At 35.1% G+C, this 17470-nt stretch overlaps 1 long non-coding RNA gene across 1 annotated transcript; it reads left to right on the forward strand.

The window, feature by feature from the left end:
* Window positions 1-380: 380 nt before the first annotated feature.
* Window positions 381-10879, forward strand: LOC121429159. The gene is made up of 4 exons (XR_005971876.1): window positions 381-529; window positions 7634-7763; window positions 8396-8508; window positions 10341-10879. It is a non-coding gene; the product is annotated as an uncharacterized LOC121429159 (long non-coding RNA).
* The last annotated feature ends 6591 nt before the right edge of the window (window positions 10880-17470 follow it).

The following is a 17470-nucleotide window of genomic DNA, read 5'->3' on the forward strand; positions in this document are numbered from 1 at the left end:
ACTTGGAAAATTATCAAAGAAGTGTTGGGTACGAAAACACAACCCCCACCTAATGATAAAATCACTCTTAATGGATCTGAAATACTTGATCCAAGTAATTATGCAAATTCATTTAATTCTTTCTTTACCAATATTGGGCCCGAGCTTGCAAACAAAATTAATAGTCCCAACGGGCTTATGTCGAAAGGGTGGGTGCTGTCGCGTTAGGGTGCGTCAACGCGAACGCGAAGATTCGTCCAAAGCCCCCCAGTTTGGCCGAAAGGGTGCGTTGGGAGCGTTAGGGCGCGTCAGTGTCGACAACGCCCCCAAATGGCACAACCGGGGGGCTTTTCCCGAACCTTCGCGTTCAGTACATTTTTATTTTACAAATCGTCTTGAACGAGGTTCGCTGACTAATTAGGCCACGCCCACTCCCAAAGTTTTGATAAAAATGTAAAGTTTGTTTGATGTTTTCGCCGCGACGATTCGAAATGAAACGAAGAAATTAGCAGAAGTGAAGGTCACCGGAGAGGTGAATGAGGATTTTACCGTAAGTAAAACCATTCAAAATGTCGTTCATATTATATGTAAGGTGATGAATAATTTGTGGTGCGTAATTATCAATTGAATTACAAGAAAAGATAATCTTCTGGCAGGAACCCTGTCGATACGATCGACAAACTTGACAGTACATAATCCAGTCTAGTCCCATACCCGTGTTTCTGTGTCTGCAGAACTAAGTATCTGACTGAGGTCCACACAACGACCCTGTCCATACACGTTTTTATGATCCACACAGGGCTGTAATTTTGCTAAGAGAAATCTTTATATTGTTTTACCTTTATGACATTCGGCATTATCGTGATATAGGGAACCACCGTTCACTTCATACAGCAGCGCTTTATTCAGTCACACGCGCACGCACTACCCTATTTCCACCACTCTAGGCGACACCGCAATACTTACCCGTGTTAAGAAACTGGGACTCCACTCACGCGCATTTGGGCCGCCCTAGCTTAGAACTAAGCTTTCTTTCCGTAAAAAAAAATTATTCTTATGATTAAATAAATATTAATTAATACATGAATACTGTTAAATCGGTACTCACCGGTTCTCTTCTTGAATTTTCTGCCAATTTCCCACGCTGCTGGCTGCAATTCCGCGGTAAATTTCGTCGCCATAGAGAGCTGTTCATGCAACGTTATTTATAAATAGAGCGCCCTTTACGAGAGTTGTTAATGCCGCGGAGAAATCGTTAGGCATTTTGGCCTGTGTTCAAGGCGTAGCTGTTCTATTTTTTTTTATAAAATTATGTGTGAGATCGAAATCTCAGCGAGTAAACACTCTTCCAATATGGAAGAGTGTATACTCGCTGTGATATGATCCCGATAGGGAGGCGCAACACCCCCACCCACATGGGCGCAAACCCCAGGGCCGGGGGACATGTCCCCTCACCCAAAATAGTAGGGGGCACATTATGAAATGTCCCCCTACTATTTTTGGTCATGTCGTTCAAATTCGAAATGTATTTTGGAAGAGACGATCTTACTTTTGGCATGCCCCCTTTTTTTGCTTGTTTGCTTGTCAAATTTCTTTTGGTCAAGATGACCTTCTTTAGAGGGTGATAAACCTTCTTTTTTTGTTTGTTTTTTGCTTGTCAAATTTTCCAGCCCCTGGTCCCCCTACCTTTGGGGAGAGATTTCCGCCCTTGCAAGTAGACATATACTCTTGATATTGTTTGCGAATCTGCACGGGCGTCGATCGAGGGCTGGGGATGAGGAAAAGCGGTGAGACGAGAAAAAAAAATAGAACTTAGAAGGGGAAAGGCGACAGAAAAAAAGTGAACGAAAGAAAAATTAATGGAAAATAAAAGGGAAGAGTAAATAGGGAGAAATGTGATGGGTAAAATAAATTATGGGAAAAGAGTACAGAAAAAAAGTGAACAAAAGAAAAATTAATGGAAAATAAAAGGGAGGAGAAAATAGGAGAAATGTGATGGGTAAACAAAATTATGGGGAAAGATTCTGGACGCACTATTCATGTTTTATCATGAAAAGGATAAGTTATTTATCCGCGAGCAGACACTTTTTGATATTGTGATCTGAAACTGGATAATGATTTAAATAGAGAACAATCTGCGTATCTGAATTAACGTGTGTTTTAGATTTCGACCTAGAATTTGGGTATTCTAAGTAACTTTCTTATCATGAAAATCAATAAAGAGAGCGCAAAGCGCGAGCTAAAAATATATGATATAACAAAGGGTGAATTTAAGCTCTGTAATGCAAACACTTTGTGGGAAAATTGTGAATTGTGATGGATCACAGTTAAAAAAGAGCTGATGTATTTTATTTTTATTACTTTGAGTTTTTACATAGGACCGGAACATGCTATGAGGGCATTATGTCATCATATGAAATTGATGACCATCTTCCTATTTCTCTCGCATGGGAGCGCGAAATGTGTTAATTTTATGGCCTGAAAACTGGACATTTAAAGCACTTTGTAATTATGCATAAGAGGCATTATATATCTATCAATGCGAGCAGAAATCGCGAGTCGAAGTTTTTGATAAACTGTCATCAAATTAGTTTGATTTAGAATTAATATTGGGATATACATAACCGACTAATCCAAATGCTATAGCGTGCGGCGCTAGCTGATACGTTTTAACAATCTGACCTGAATAGGGAACTTTTTGAGAACTTTATGGAATACAGGAAAATAATACGTACCTGAAAATTCAAATTTTGCGAGCGCGCAGCGCAAGCAGAAAATGATAATGTTCAGATGATATCACAGACATTTTTACAGAGCACTTTTTAAAAATCAATTTGTAAATGAAACAAAATAATGAAAGTTCAATTTCCCAGCTGAAATATGTTTTGTATAATGACTTCAAAGTTTGATTTTTCAAGCTCCATATTGAGCAAGATATGCAAATACCCTAAAAGACAATAAGGCGCGAAGCGCGAGCGAAAATTTTTTATCCTAACAAATAGATTTAAAAAAAAATTATTTTCAGAGTCTTCCCCTAATGTTATTTCATTTAATCATGTTCCTCCTCTTATGTTTGCCTTTCTTCTTTTTTCCTCTCTTTTCCCTTCCTTTTCTTTTTTCCTTTCTTTTTTTTTCTTTTTTTGCTCCGCCAATAGGGGGGCCCGGGCCCCTCGGCCCCCCTGGATCCGCCTATGTTAGCGGTTGTAGGTATAAATCGCGCTCTAACGCTCTAAAACTGTGTTCTTTATCAAAAAGTTGTCTTTCATATTCATTTTGTTCGCAAAAGAATATAAAGTTAATTTCAATCATTGTATATAGTTATCCTGTTTATGATAAAAATACTTAGAAATTGGGTTAGGTTAGGGTTATCAAATTATCAGGGCAGAAAATATATATTTTTTTCTCATTTTGCGCGTCGAGCTGGCACTATTTGATCTGTGTTATTATGTTTTTGATGACATTCATTGTATTCACAACAATAATTATTAAACATTGCGCACGCGCCGTACGCCGCATGAATTATGTAGATCAGGTGAATAACTTACCGCTACACACGAGCAGTTGCTCTATATATTCTATGTAATATAATATATAGAGCAACTGCCCATTTTTAATGGTCCATAATATACCCACTTTCTTCTTTTTTTGGAACGAGTATGAATTTATCTACTGATATACTGAATGTACAATAAAAGTCATTATCATGTATTTCTTGGCATTTCATTTACTTTTTTTACCATAATTATATCACACAGCTGTTCGCATAGGCCTACGCCGTCACAAATAACAAAACAAAATCTCACTTTTTTTCTTTTTTGGTGGGGGATAGATTTTCCATACGCATACGTACAATTTTTCAAATTATTTTTTTCTGCTATTTTCATAATAAACTTTAAATGATTTCGCCTTTGCACTATTATTTTTTTAAAGACAAAATTACATCATCATCATATCATCGTCACCAACTTCATTCTCATCTTTATCACCACTACCACCATCATTATTATCATCATCATCATCATCATCACCGCCACCATCACCACCACTATCATCTTCACCAAGATAAATCCTGCTTTTTTTCCTTCCTATTTTCCTCTTTTTAGAGGGCACACCACCACGCCCCCTTACTGGATATCCGCCTCTAACGTTTGTTGTTGTATATAAGTTGGCGGATGCCTCATGAAATGAAATAATATAAAATAAGGAAAGGGAAACTAATTAGAAAAAGGACTGAGGAGAAGAAAAAAGAAAGCCAAACAAACAAGAAAAAACAATATCAAAATTTTGTTGTAAAGTCTTCTACGTCAGTTTAATAATTATGTTTTCAATGAAATGAGAACATAAAAAAATGAAACAAGTAAGATGGGCTATACATCGTAGCAAAGAAATAGAGGGAAGCTCCGAGACAATAAAAAGGGTGAGAAAAAGAAAAGACTTTGAAATACTCACAACACGAGCATAATAAAAAAAATTGGAATAAGCAAGGACAAGTAGCTGAGGGACCCCCCCCCCTCTCTCTCTAGTTATTTATGTATCAAACTCGCATACACAAGAATTTCTTACTAATCAAAATATTGCGAGCAAAAAGCACGAGCTGACATTTTTTTAAATATTCAAAACTGATAGAGAGACACATTTTAAACAATTCATGAATCATAATAATTATACAACTAGCTTACCAATCGAATCATTCGATTGCGACAAATGATCTGAGAATTAATGCTTTCAGGAATTCATTAAATTAAAGCAAAGTATCTCAACATTAAAATAATTAAGGCGGGCGCAAGGTATCAGCTACTACACCGATAATTTTTTTTTTGACATTTGAAGTATTTTCGGTAATCATGAAAAAGATCGGATATTTCATGAAAGCTCAAATCCCGAAGAGCGGAATATTTTTATTAATTGACTTTTTAAAAAAATGTTCTAAGCCCCATTTAATATTTGATTATAAGTCGATGCATTAAAAGCTGAAAAAATAAAGTATTTTGTGTTCCTCTATCATAATTGTCTTTCTCTTTAACCCTGGTTCTTTTTTTCTGGGGGGAAGCATTTTGGTTAAAAAAAGAGAAAAAAGATAATTGCTGGCTTGTGGACGCCCGGTGTGGACGGTGGTAGGGACACCCCCCCCCCCCCCCGTAGTTACGCCAATATGGGACCAAATGATCCTAAATGTCCGAGGCGAAACTTGTGCAATCAAACGTTATTTCTGAATAAATTAAAGCTTGCGCTGTTCAACTTCAATCTCTTTCAGCTAAATTTGCGATGAACGCTGCGTTATGAAATATATAATTATCAACATCTGGCGAAAAGAATAACCGACCGATCACCTGACGAGAACGCGTATACGTGATCTGCATATCAGGTCCGATCGAGAGTCAGAAGTGAAGGACAACTGCCAAGAAAATCAGGAAAAAGTCGTCAAAATGTAAGTTCCCCTTCATTTCTTTCAATTTTTTGTTACTTATTGAAGCATTAATGTATCATTAAAGCAAAATTTCAACAAAAGCCTCAAATTTAGCTAGTACTTTTGTTGAAATTACAATAAATTTAGATCCACATAAATCTCTAACCCAATTTTAGCACTGATGTCGCCTATGAGGTCCATACATGTAATGTTTGGACCTCATTGGTACTAGGAGTGATTTCCACCTCCATTCACTTTGTACACAAGTGCGCGTACACAAATCTACGAGTGGTTCCCAAAACCACGATTTGGCCTGACATTCTATATTAAAAATCATAATTTTTCTTTTCCTTTGGTTTTTGTATTGTTGCTCGGTGTGGTCGGGGATAACCACTTGTTCACTGCTACCATCTGGCCTGTGGAGAATCTACAGGTAGGACTATGGTATGCCAATGCTGTATAGAGCACACACTTTAAAAAATCATTGAAATATCACTTTTGTGACCAAAATTACTAATTTCCATATAGTTTTAATTTATTTATCATTAGTAATGTGGGAATAATTTTTGTATTCACCAGAGCGCTCAAAAACTTGAATTTTGGGCATATTTTTGTGTACGCCCTCTATTGGTGGAAAGTAATATGGCAAGAAAATTTTCTTTTTTTGATCTCTGTTTTTAATTAAGAAAAAAATGATTTAAAGAATCAAATTTAAATAAGAGTCAAGTTGTATCAATAATAAGTGTATTGGGAACTGTTAGTGTAAAAAAATCAGGCATTTGCCCCAAAGAAAAAGAGAAAATAAGCCAAACATTGCCACCTTTATTTTGTCACACATGGAGATATAACTGAGAACAAGGTTATATTATAACCTTGTTCATTGAATGAGTGGGGATAACCTCGATTACCAGCGTGTGCAATAGATGTACACAAATCCAATGTGGCCATCCCAATTCTGTGTTACAGTCATTGGAATTGGACAGGAGCTAAATCACATATTGATAGTGTGAGTGATAAATTGGATATTCTCAACTTATTTAGCATATAGGCTTAGCGAACACAAGTCAAACGAAATGGAGGCACTCGACAGCAGGCGAGGATTCAGGGGGAGTTATGTGGCAGAGGTGCGTTCACACCCAATCAAAATCTAGATATAAGTTTTAAATGGTGCACCCGTGGCAGTAGACCAAAAGCTTCGGTCCCTGTTTTGCTGGTTGTTCAGCTGAACTCCGTTGGCTTCACTCACCAAATACAGAGACCGAAGTTCTAGCGCGATCTGTACAGGGGACTCAATGGCCATATGTTTACGTACTTAAGATCGGATAAAAAGGGGAAGTGAATTTGCGCGACAGCCGAGGTAAGTCACTGTTTTGTTCCTTTTAACTTCAATTTTCTCCGTTTTGGGGAATTATTGCCAAGAGGGAATATAAATTTGCATTTTGGTCGCGTTAATTTTCAAAATTGTTATTCATTAAAGACAAAATTGAAGAGCCCCGACGGGGGGATTTTGCATTGTAAGTCCCCTAATGGTGGCTGCACAATAGCAAGCCGTCTGTGTATGAGAAATAAAAAAAATGTTTAAAAACTCCTCGAAACAGACAGCTGCCAGCTGTCTAGCTATCGTGCAGCCACCATTATGGGACTTACAATGCGAAATCCCCCAGTCGGGGCTCTTCAATTTTTCAATTTTATTTTTCATTTTTATCGTACCACATAAAGTTAGAGTCTAGATCTAGTCAAACCTAACCTTAAATAGCACGTAAAGGTACTTAAAGGTCCATTCATTAAAACAAAAATAAAGGGGAATATGCAATGGATCTCATCAAGCCCAAGTATTTTTTTGCCTTTGAATCTCATAATAAAGTACTATTGAACAAAGTCCAGTAAATTAAACCAGCAAGGTATCCATGTGCTATTGGGTTAGAAAAAACTTTTATTTTAATTCAAAAATATATTAATGACAAAAATGTTTTATTATTTGTATGATTAATATGTTAATGACTGTCTTGCTTATAATCAAGTGGAAATTATATGAATTAACAAGAATTAATTGTTGACCGATTGTTGGTCGATTCTAGAAATTTCAGGATAATACAACAAGAAAGAAAAATGATTGGTATATTTGAATCATTCCCCTTTATAAAATGTCAACAATATTCATAGAAAGTGCAATATTTTTCAATGATCACTGTGTCAATCTACATATTTCTTTGTTATATCAATGTAATATTAATGTTCTAATTTCAGACTGGAACTAGAGAGCTTGGCTCTGACTGGTCTACTACAGCAAGGAATGTGCCAGGGGCCAATCTGATGAACATGTGGCAGAAGATTTGGCAATGGGTGAAGAAACACTGAGATTGAAATGCAACCACAGGTAACATGTAGACTAGTAAAATGCTATAATGATGACAAAAAAATGAAGGATATTGTTTAGGTTGCAGAATGTTAAATCATTAAAACCCACATCAATGATAATGAAATCGCACTGTACCAGATTTTAAAGTCAGTTTGTAATGTAGACATTACATAGACATGAAAGACCATGACCATGCAAAAAATCATCCAGATGGTCATTTTTGTACATGGTTTTGGAAAACAGTGCGGGAGCTGAAAAACATAAAAATTACCATTTGGTCATGATTTTTTGCATGGTCGCTCACTTTAAAAACTCTACAGTTAACATGCGACCCCAGCCCCCCCCCTTCTGTTTGCGTAGCCCCTACTCACACCCCTCAATCCATTTTTCACTACTTGCTCATGTGTATGTACATACAAGCTACATTACGAGGAATAATTTCTCTAAGTTTCTCAGCCAGAGCATATGTCATTTACTATTTTTATTTTTGATTAACATAATAAAAGCTTGAACCCTTTGTTTACCCCCTTCTATATGAATTCTGGTAATCAAAAGATGTTTTATTTCTGGTTTTTAGACATGTACATATACATGTGAGAAGAAATACAAGATTGTGGCAAATATTTTAATTCAATACTCTTTTCCTTCAGGTGGAGGCTTCACCCAAACTTTTCAGACGGATGCGAGATACAAAGTTACCCAAGTATAAATGGTTGAAGGTTTTGGAGAGCCAGACAAGAAGGCAGGAAATGTGATGTCACTTGTAAGTTAAAACACTCTTAAGTATGACTGCCTCACTTTGGCGAAGAAAGTAGTCACATTAAAAAAAAATTAAATTGCCAGTACTGTTCTCTTCTTTATTTGGTCTTCTAGCAGTCAATATTTGAAAACAGTGACATCTATAAGTCTATAAGATAATAAGTGCTTAGATGCTTAAATGATTAATGATGATATTTCTTGGACAGTTGTAAAACATCCAATATCAATCAATGCTAGATGCTGTGACTTGCTTTCTATTGCCAAAGTAGTAAATGAATGTTCCATTGTTCTGCATTCCTATTAGACCCCCCACACACCATCACCCTCTGCTTTGTCAGCTAGGAACACTGCAAAATTACCCAAAAAAGAACACAATTTTTTTTTATATCTCTTGTAGGCATGTATAAATCAGATAAATTTAATGACTACAAAAGCAGTCATTAAACCTCACTTATTCAAATGATCTTGGTAGGGGGGGGGGGGTGGCTCAGGATCTTGCCTGTAGATTGTGCACTCACTTCAGAAATCAGCAGGTTGGTTCTGAATCACGAAATAAAAAACAAATGTGATAATTTTGGATTTTGACTCCCTTTATTTTGTCATTAAAGTCATTAAAATCAATTGTGTATACATGTACATTTTAATTTTTTTCTTATGCATTTTTTTTGGTTGTTTAACCCTAAGAAGACGGGGGGGGGGGGGGGGGGCTCGACATTTTTCGCGATAAATCAGCTGCTCAAAGTTTTTTTAATGTGTCGCTCGCTGACTTTTTACTTTCAAGACTCTCGCGCAACTTTTGAGACCAAAATTGTGACCCCCAGGTACGCGTTTCCGAAATTACGCAACATTTCGTAAGTGCATGCAGACCCAAAATTGCTCAAAAACATGAATTTGTGTACAAATCCAATGCAAATAGTGTTTTTAGCCAAAATTCATAAAATGTATCATTATTTTTCCTTTTACTGCTTAAAATCATTTAATTTTATCTTGTCTATGGTAAAAATAAAGTCCCCGAAAATTTCCATTGAAAACACAATGAAAAGCAAAAAGTCATAAAACATGCAAATACATAAGAAATTTAGAAAACAATAGAATACATAAGAAAATAAATGTGATGTGTACATTTTTGAAAAATAAATTTGATCAGATGCCTATCTAGAGTATGTGAAACAAAAATGAGCATTTTAGGGGCTTTATTTTATTAATAAGCCAGTTCGTAGTTCCTTTCTGCGCATGATCAAAAGATTCTATGCATGATCAGAAGAAGGTCATTTGTACTAAAGTGACATGGTGCTTTAAAATCTAATGAGATAAGCACCAACTTTGATGTCTTGATTATTCATATATTCTTTTGAATTGTCATTTTCATTTTCATCCACAAAAAACAACAATGCTTCCACGAACGACTGGTATTTCACAGTTTGCAAAGTACATTGTGCAACATGCTAAGATATGCATTCAAAGTAGGAATGCAACAAATGCCTTCATTACGTGTTCATTTGTGTGCTATTCTAGTCACCTGGTCTATTCAATTTCTTCATCCTGCTATGTAAGGCAAGCTTACGTAATATCTTGCTTTGAAATCTGCCTATCATGATGAAAGAAATGAAAGGTCATTTGACCAAAATTGTCCACGAAGTAACTACGAACTGGTCTATTAGAGCAAACTTATGATTTTACGCATAAATTTTCATAATCAATGAGCAGTGAGATTTTTCGCAGAATTTTAACAGCAATAATTAAATTAGGAATAAATGACTTTGGTATCAATAATCATGGAAATTAATATCTTTATTGATAAAATATCACATGCTCTATAAATTAATTCCATTTCAGTTACTTCAATAAACATGAACAGCAGTAGGAGCAACAACAGCATCAGCAGCCGAAACCTCAACTGCAATAAGAGATGCAGCAACCGCACCGACAACATCAAGAGCAACAGCAAAAATACCTACATGTATTACAGCAGAAATGCAACAATCACATTGGCAACATCAACAGCAGCAGGAGCTCCAACAACCATGCAGGGAACATCGCGCGCAACATGAATAACTTCATCAAGAGATGCAACAACCACAGTGGTAAACATCAACAGCAGTAGCGACAACGACAGTAGAAACAAAGCCAATGTCAAGGATTAAGCAATCATACAGGAAACAACACAAGCGGCAACATCAATAAATGCATCAGGGGATGCAACAGCCATACTTGTAAACAGCAGCAGTAGCAGCGATGACAAGAGCAACCACACAGGCAACACCTTGAGCAACATCAGTAGCAATGCACCAGCAATGAAACAATCACACCAACAACACCAAGAGCAGCAGCAAAAAGAAAATAAATTCCAGCAACCATGATGACAACAGCAGCGGCAACACCAACAACACTAATGAATGTTGAAAAACTTGTACAAAAGTCAATGACACCACAGTTTTTTTTTAGAATTTATTGGACATTATTGATTAAAAAATGCACAATGATTTATTCAGGTTGAAGAAAATTATGTGTGAAAAAATTGTGTACATTTGAAGATGTTTCCTGTGTATTGAATAATTTTTATGAAAATATAGTTTTATAGATGAAAATATGATTCTTGAAATGTCTACTTTTTATTTGTCATTGACTAAAGATAAATACATTTTCTTTGAATTTTCTTAATGAAATGAAAAAAAGGGAATTTATTCAAATGTTATCATTATTATCATCGTTCTTATCTTTATTATTATTATTATCACTATCATTATTACTATTATTATTATTATTATTATTATCATTATTATTCTTATCATTATTGTTATTATTATCGTCATTAAGTATTATTTTTCTCATTATTATTATAATTATCATTATCATTATTTTTTTTATTATTATTATGATCAATAGGACTAGTAACATGTTAGTATTTGGATTAATTATTATAATTATTGTAATTAAAATCATTCCTTCATTTTTGTCTCACCTGCGAAGCAAAGTGAGACTATAGGCGCCGCTTCTCCGACGGCGACGGCGGCGTCAACAATCAAATCTTAACCTGAGGTTAAGTTTTTGAAATGATGTCATAACTTAGAAAATATATGGACCTAGTTCATGAAACTTAGACATAAGGTTAATCAAGTATTACTGAACATCCTATTAGAGTTTCATGTCACATGACCAAGGTCAAAGGTCATTTAGGGTCAATGAACTTAGACCATGTTGGAGGAATCAACATCGAAATCTTACCCTGAGGTTAAGTTTTTGAAATGTCATCATAACTTAGAAAATATATGGACCTAGTTCATGAATCTTGGACATAAGGTTAATCAAGTATCACTGAACATCCTGCATGAGTTTCACGTCACATGACCAAGGTCAAAGGTCATTTAGGGTCAATGAACTTTGGCCGAATTGGGTGTATCTGTTGAATTACCATCATAACTTTGAAAGTTTATGGATCTGATTCATGAAACTTGTACATAAGAGTAATCAAGTATCACTGAACATCCTGTTCGAGTTTCAGGTCACATGATCAAGGTCAAAGGTCATGTAAGGTCTATGAACTTTGGCCATGTTGGGTTTTTTTTGTTGAATAACCATCATATCTCTGTAAGTTTATTGGTCTAGTTCATAAAAAGTGGACATAAGAGTAACCATGTATCACTGAACACCTTGTGCGAGTTAGAGTAGTATTCAAAGTCAGAACTGCTGCTATATTGAACCGCGTGATGCCGGTGAGACTGCCAGAGGCATTCCACTTGTTTTCTTTTATTCTTCTTCTTTTTCTTCTTCCTCTTCTTATTCCTCCTCTTCTTATCATTATTATTATTTTTATTATTATTATTATCATTAAGCATATTTTATCATTATTATAATTATTATAATTATTATTATTTTTATTTTTATGATCCATAGGAGAAGGAGCATGCTATTATTTAGATTATTATTGTAATTAAAATAATTCCTTCGTTTTTTATTTTCTTCTTTCTCCTCCTTTTGTTCTTCCTCGAACTTCTTCATCTTTTTCTTCTTTTTCTTCTCTTCTTCTTCCTCTTATTATTCTTATTCTTCCGCTTCTACTTTTTCTTCTCCTTCTTCTTCTGCTTCTTCTTCTTCCTCTTATTATTTGTAATTAAAATAATTCCTTCGGTTTTTGTCTCGCCTGCGTAGCGGAGCGAGACATAGGTATCACTATTTCCGGTGTCGGCGGCGTCGTCGTCAACAATTGTGTTGTACACCCAATAACTTTCTACAGCTTCGAGGTGGGATCACCAAATTCATACCAGAGGTCCATCTCGTGAAAGCACAGGTCAAGTTCGAATATGAGTTGAATTTGAATAAGGTCAAAAGTCAATGAACTTTCCATGACTGGCACTGTGCTATGTTGTACACCCAATAACTTTCTACAGCTTCGAGGTGGGATTGCCAAATTCATACAAGAGGTCCATCTTTTGAAGGTGCAGGTCAAGTTCGAATGTGAGTTGAATTTGATTAAGGTCAAAGGTCAATGAACATTTTACTTCAGAACTCAGTACTCTCTATAATTGAACCAGATTTTGTATTTTACTTGTTTATTCTTTAAAAGCTGTTGTTGTTATTTATTTAATGAGCTATAGTTCTTGACACCATTTATAATATTCACACAAATTTGCCAAAGGTACAATAGAAAAGCTGTCAAAGTTTTCACTCACATTGTTATGAATTACATTCTTTTTCACTAACATTAATTTCCTTACTTCCATGGAAGTCATTATACATGTAGCTTCATAGTATTAACAGCATTCTTAGTGTTATCTCATTTCCTAGGGATAAAGTAGGCCTATAGCATTATTGCATATGTAAACTGTCAGAACCACAATTCACCCCCTAAACTGCTGACAGCCTCGGAAGTCATACAGCATAGTTTTGACATACATTCTCTTCATGACTGCAATATGCAGGCGAGACAACGCTTGGCGTTTGCCTTGTCTTCTTCTTTTTCTTCTTCCTCTGCATCCCTCTTCCTCTCCTTCATATTATTATAATTACTATCATTATAATTATTACTAAATTTGTATTTTCATAATTGTTGTCTGTGATATTTTTTTGTTATTGTTGTTCTTCATCATTATCGTATACTCCTTTTTCTTCTACATCATTTTCTTCTACTACTACTACCTCTTCTTTTTCTTCTTCGTCTCCTTCATATTGTAATTATTTTTTTACTATCATTATTAATCATTGTTGTTGGTGATATTTTTCTTGTAATTGTTGTTGTTTTTCATCATCATTATCTTATTCTCCTTCTCCTCCTTCCGCTTCTTTTTCTTATTGTTATTGTAATTATTATTATAATTATTAATATTACCATTATTATTATTATCATTATTATTGTAATTATTATTATTGTTAGTATTATTATTACTATTATTATTATTATTAAAAACAAAATAAAACGCACCCTTTCGGCACTTCCGGGGGGGGCTTTGGACGAATGGATGCGTTCCAATGAACGCGACGTGACGTAACGCTCCAAGCGCACCCTTTCGGCCAAGCCGGGGGGGCTTTGGACGAATCTTCGCGTTCGCGTTGACGCACCCTAACGCGACAGCACCCACCCTTTCGAAATAAGCCGTCCCAACGCACATTTTAAAGATTACCTCTCAGATCCAAATCAAGAATCTCTCTTTTTAACCCCAACAAACCCCTCCGAAATAATCAATACTGTTCGTTCCCTTCATAATTCTAGATCTTCTGGTTGTGATGGCATTAACATGTCTCTTCTTAAGCAAATAATTCACCCTCTTGCTAGCCCTCTGACTCACATATTTAATAATTCCCTATCTCAAGGTGTTTTTCCAGATTTATTAAAAGTAGCAAAAGTTAATCCTATCTTTAAAAAAGACAACCCTCACGAAATAAGTAATTACCGTCCCATTTCCTTACTTCCAACAATATCTAAAATTCTAGAAAAAATAGTTTACACAAGACTTTATAAATTCATTAACAAATATAATATTCTGAATTGTAATCAATATGGTTTTAGAAAAAATTTCTCAACAGATTTAGCATTACTTCAAATTTACGACAAAATAACAAATGCCATAGCAAACAAAGAACATGTAATTGGCATTTTTTGCGATCTTAGTAAAGCATTTGACACCCTTAACCATGATATTTTACTCTTCAAACTCAACCATTATGGAATACGAGGTCAATGTCTCTCATTTTTTAAAGACTACTTAAATAATCGAAGGCAATATGTCAATTTTAACAGTTTCGACTCTGATTCTCTTTTAGTTCGATGTGGTGTCCCTCAAGGTTCCATTTTAGGCCCACTTTTATTTTTACTCTATATTAACGACATCATTAGAACCTCCTCTATTTTATCCTTCGTTTTATTTGCCGACGACACCAATATATTTTATTCGCATAGAGACCTTAATTCATTAAACAATATCGTAAATTGTGAAATTGATAAAGTATCAAACTGGTTCAAAGCCAATAAACTCTCTCTTAATACAAAAAAAAAAAAAAACACATTTTATGTACTTCAGACACCATTCCCATAACATTAACACACCGATTTACATTAATATTGACGGCACCCCTCTAGAACAGAAAAAACAATCTAAATTTTTAGGTATAATTATAGATGAATCTTTGACTTGGAATCAACACATACACCACGTTACGATGTCCGTTTCCAAAAGTATTGGGATAATTTCCAAGTTAAAATTCACTCTTCCTGACAGTACTTTATTCTTGTTATACAATTCGTTAGTCCTCCCTTATATAACATATTGTAATATCGTCTGGGCAAATTGTGGTTCTTTTAAACTCAATTCTATCTTTAAATTACAAAAAAGAGCAATCCGTATATGCACAGGGTCACATTACCTGGCTCATTCTGACCCATTGTTTCATAAACTCAAAACTTTAAAAATATTTGATATCAATACAATTCAAGTAGCCATCTTTATGTTCAAATACTTTAATAATCAACTTCCTCCGTCCTTTAATAATATGTTTAGGTTTAACAGGTCTGTTCATTCCTACCCAACCCGCTCATCAGGAAACCTTCATCTCACCAACCCTAAGTTATTAATAACTCATAAATCAATTCGACATTATGGTCCTGATATTTGGAACAACTTTCCAGACAATATTAAGTCATGCTCAACAATATACTCATTCAAAGCCACTATTAAAAGAAAAACCATTGAATCATATGCATCCCCCTCTCCAAGTTAAGTATTCAACTGCCCTTTACTGCACCCGCACCTGCACCTGCATTGCACCCACTTGATCAATGAAGAAAGAAATTTATGTACCATTTTACGAGGCCGCCATCATTTTCAAGCTTAACCGCTCACGATGGCGGTCTCCTGCATTCATTTAAACTGTTATTTTTTTTCTCGATTGAATATTGCTTCTAGTCTATATTTATTTTTCATTGCTTTATTATGACTATTGCTTTATTACTTTGTGAAACTGAATTGTATCACCTTATTGTTATGTTGCATATATTATCTTGAATGCAGAAATAAATAAAATCAAATCAAATCAAATAAATCTGATCATAATTTTACACACACTTCGGTCTATCGGACCCGCGGTCTATCGGGATGTCCCCGCGTGGTCACATTGTTTGATTTGCTAAGTTCATATTGTCTACGTGTATTCCATAATATTCCATTTAACAAATGTATTCAGAATGCCCAGATTCTAGGTCTAAATAAAACATGCGCGATAGCCTGTATGTTCTTTATTTAAAATGGACTTAAATTATCCAGTTTCACATCAGAATATCAATAATTGTCTGCTCACGCTTCACGATCGCATTATTAATGATACCCAATTAACTATATCCTATTCACGATCAGTACAAAATATGAACAGAGTGTCCTGTTTTTAGGTCTAAAATCTCATTTTTCTTCCTCTCCTCGCATACCTATCCCATTTATTAATACAAAAAGTGCTTAGAATGACCTTTTTTTTAAGGTCGGAATGTAAAAAAAAAATTGCTCGAGCTTCGCGCTCGCATTATTGAAATATAGAAATATATACTGTCTTCGTGGGTATCTGTAAGCAGTCCAGGTCCCTTTTCGATAATGCTAGAACAGTTAATACAAATTTCTGCTTGTGCTTGGCCTTCGCAGTAATCAATCATGTAGTTACATAAGAATCTTGTTCAGGATCACACATAACATTGCCCAGAATATTTAAATTTTCAGGACAAAATACATGGTAGTAAAAAGAAAAAAAAAATCGCTCGCGCTTCGCGCTCGCACTTTTTATAAGGGTTTATGACATTATTCAGGTTTATAATGTTTTATAAGAATAAAACTAAGAAGTGACTGATCGGGGAAAATATAGGGGAATATAATTTCGGGCCCCGTCCCCTAATTGCGAAAGTCGGATCCGCCCTTGTGACCGTACACACACTGGAAAAAATGGGCGGTGCCCCCCCCCCCCTGAAAAAGCAAGGACCCCCAGTTCCCCCAGGAAAAAATCCTATCTACGCCACTGAATACAAACCACTTTCATTTTCCTGCACAGTATTAGGTACCGTACCGGTAATGTTTTTTTGTTTTAAATCATATTTATTTCTTCCTCATATCACATGTAAAAAAATATATATATAACATGACATCATTAAAACTGAACTGTTTCAAGTTTACACGTAAACATTTTAACATGGTGAGAAAAGGAATATATATGAATTTCAAATGTAAACTTAGAATTAATCTGCTCACGTTTCTTTAACAACTTATAATCACGAAGGGATAAATACAGAACAGAATCCGGGTACAACAGCAAAAATCTAAATTACGGAAATAAACTTATAATCTGTATATAAAACTCAAGTTAAGATTCTCCATAGTATCTTCAATCAAACTGATTAATGAGGAAGTTATATTAATAAAAAACATACACACAACTTAAAGCCAGACCCTTAGCTACACTTAACCCCCCTACCCCCATAAACTACAAATAAAGAATAA

Source organism: Lytechinus variegatus, chromosome 15, assembly GCF_018143015.1.
Source record: "Lytechinus variegatus isolate NC3 chromosome 15, Lvar_3.0, whole genome shotgun sequence".
In the NCBI taxonomy this organism is placed as follows: Eukaryota; Metazoa; Echinodermata; class Echinoidea; order Temnopleuroida; family Toxopneustidae; genus Lytechinus; species Lytechinus variegatus.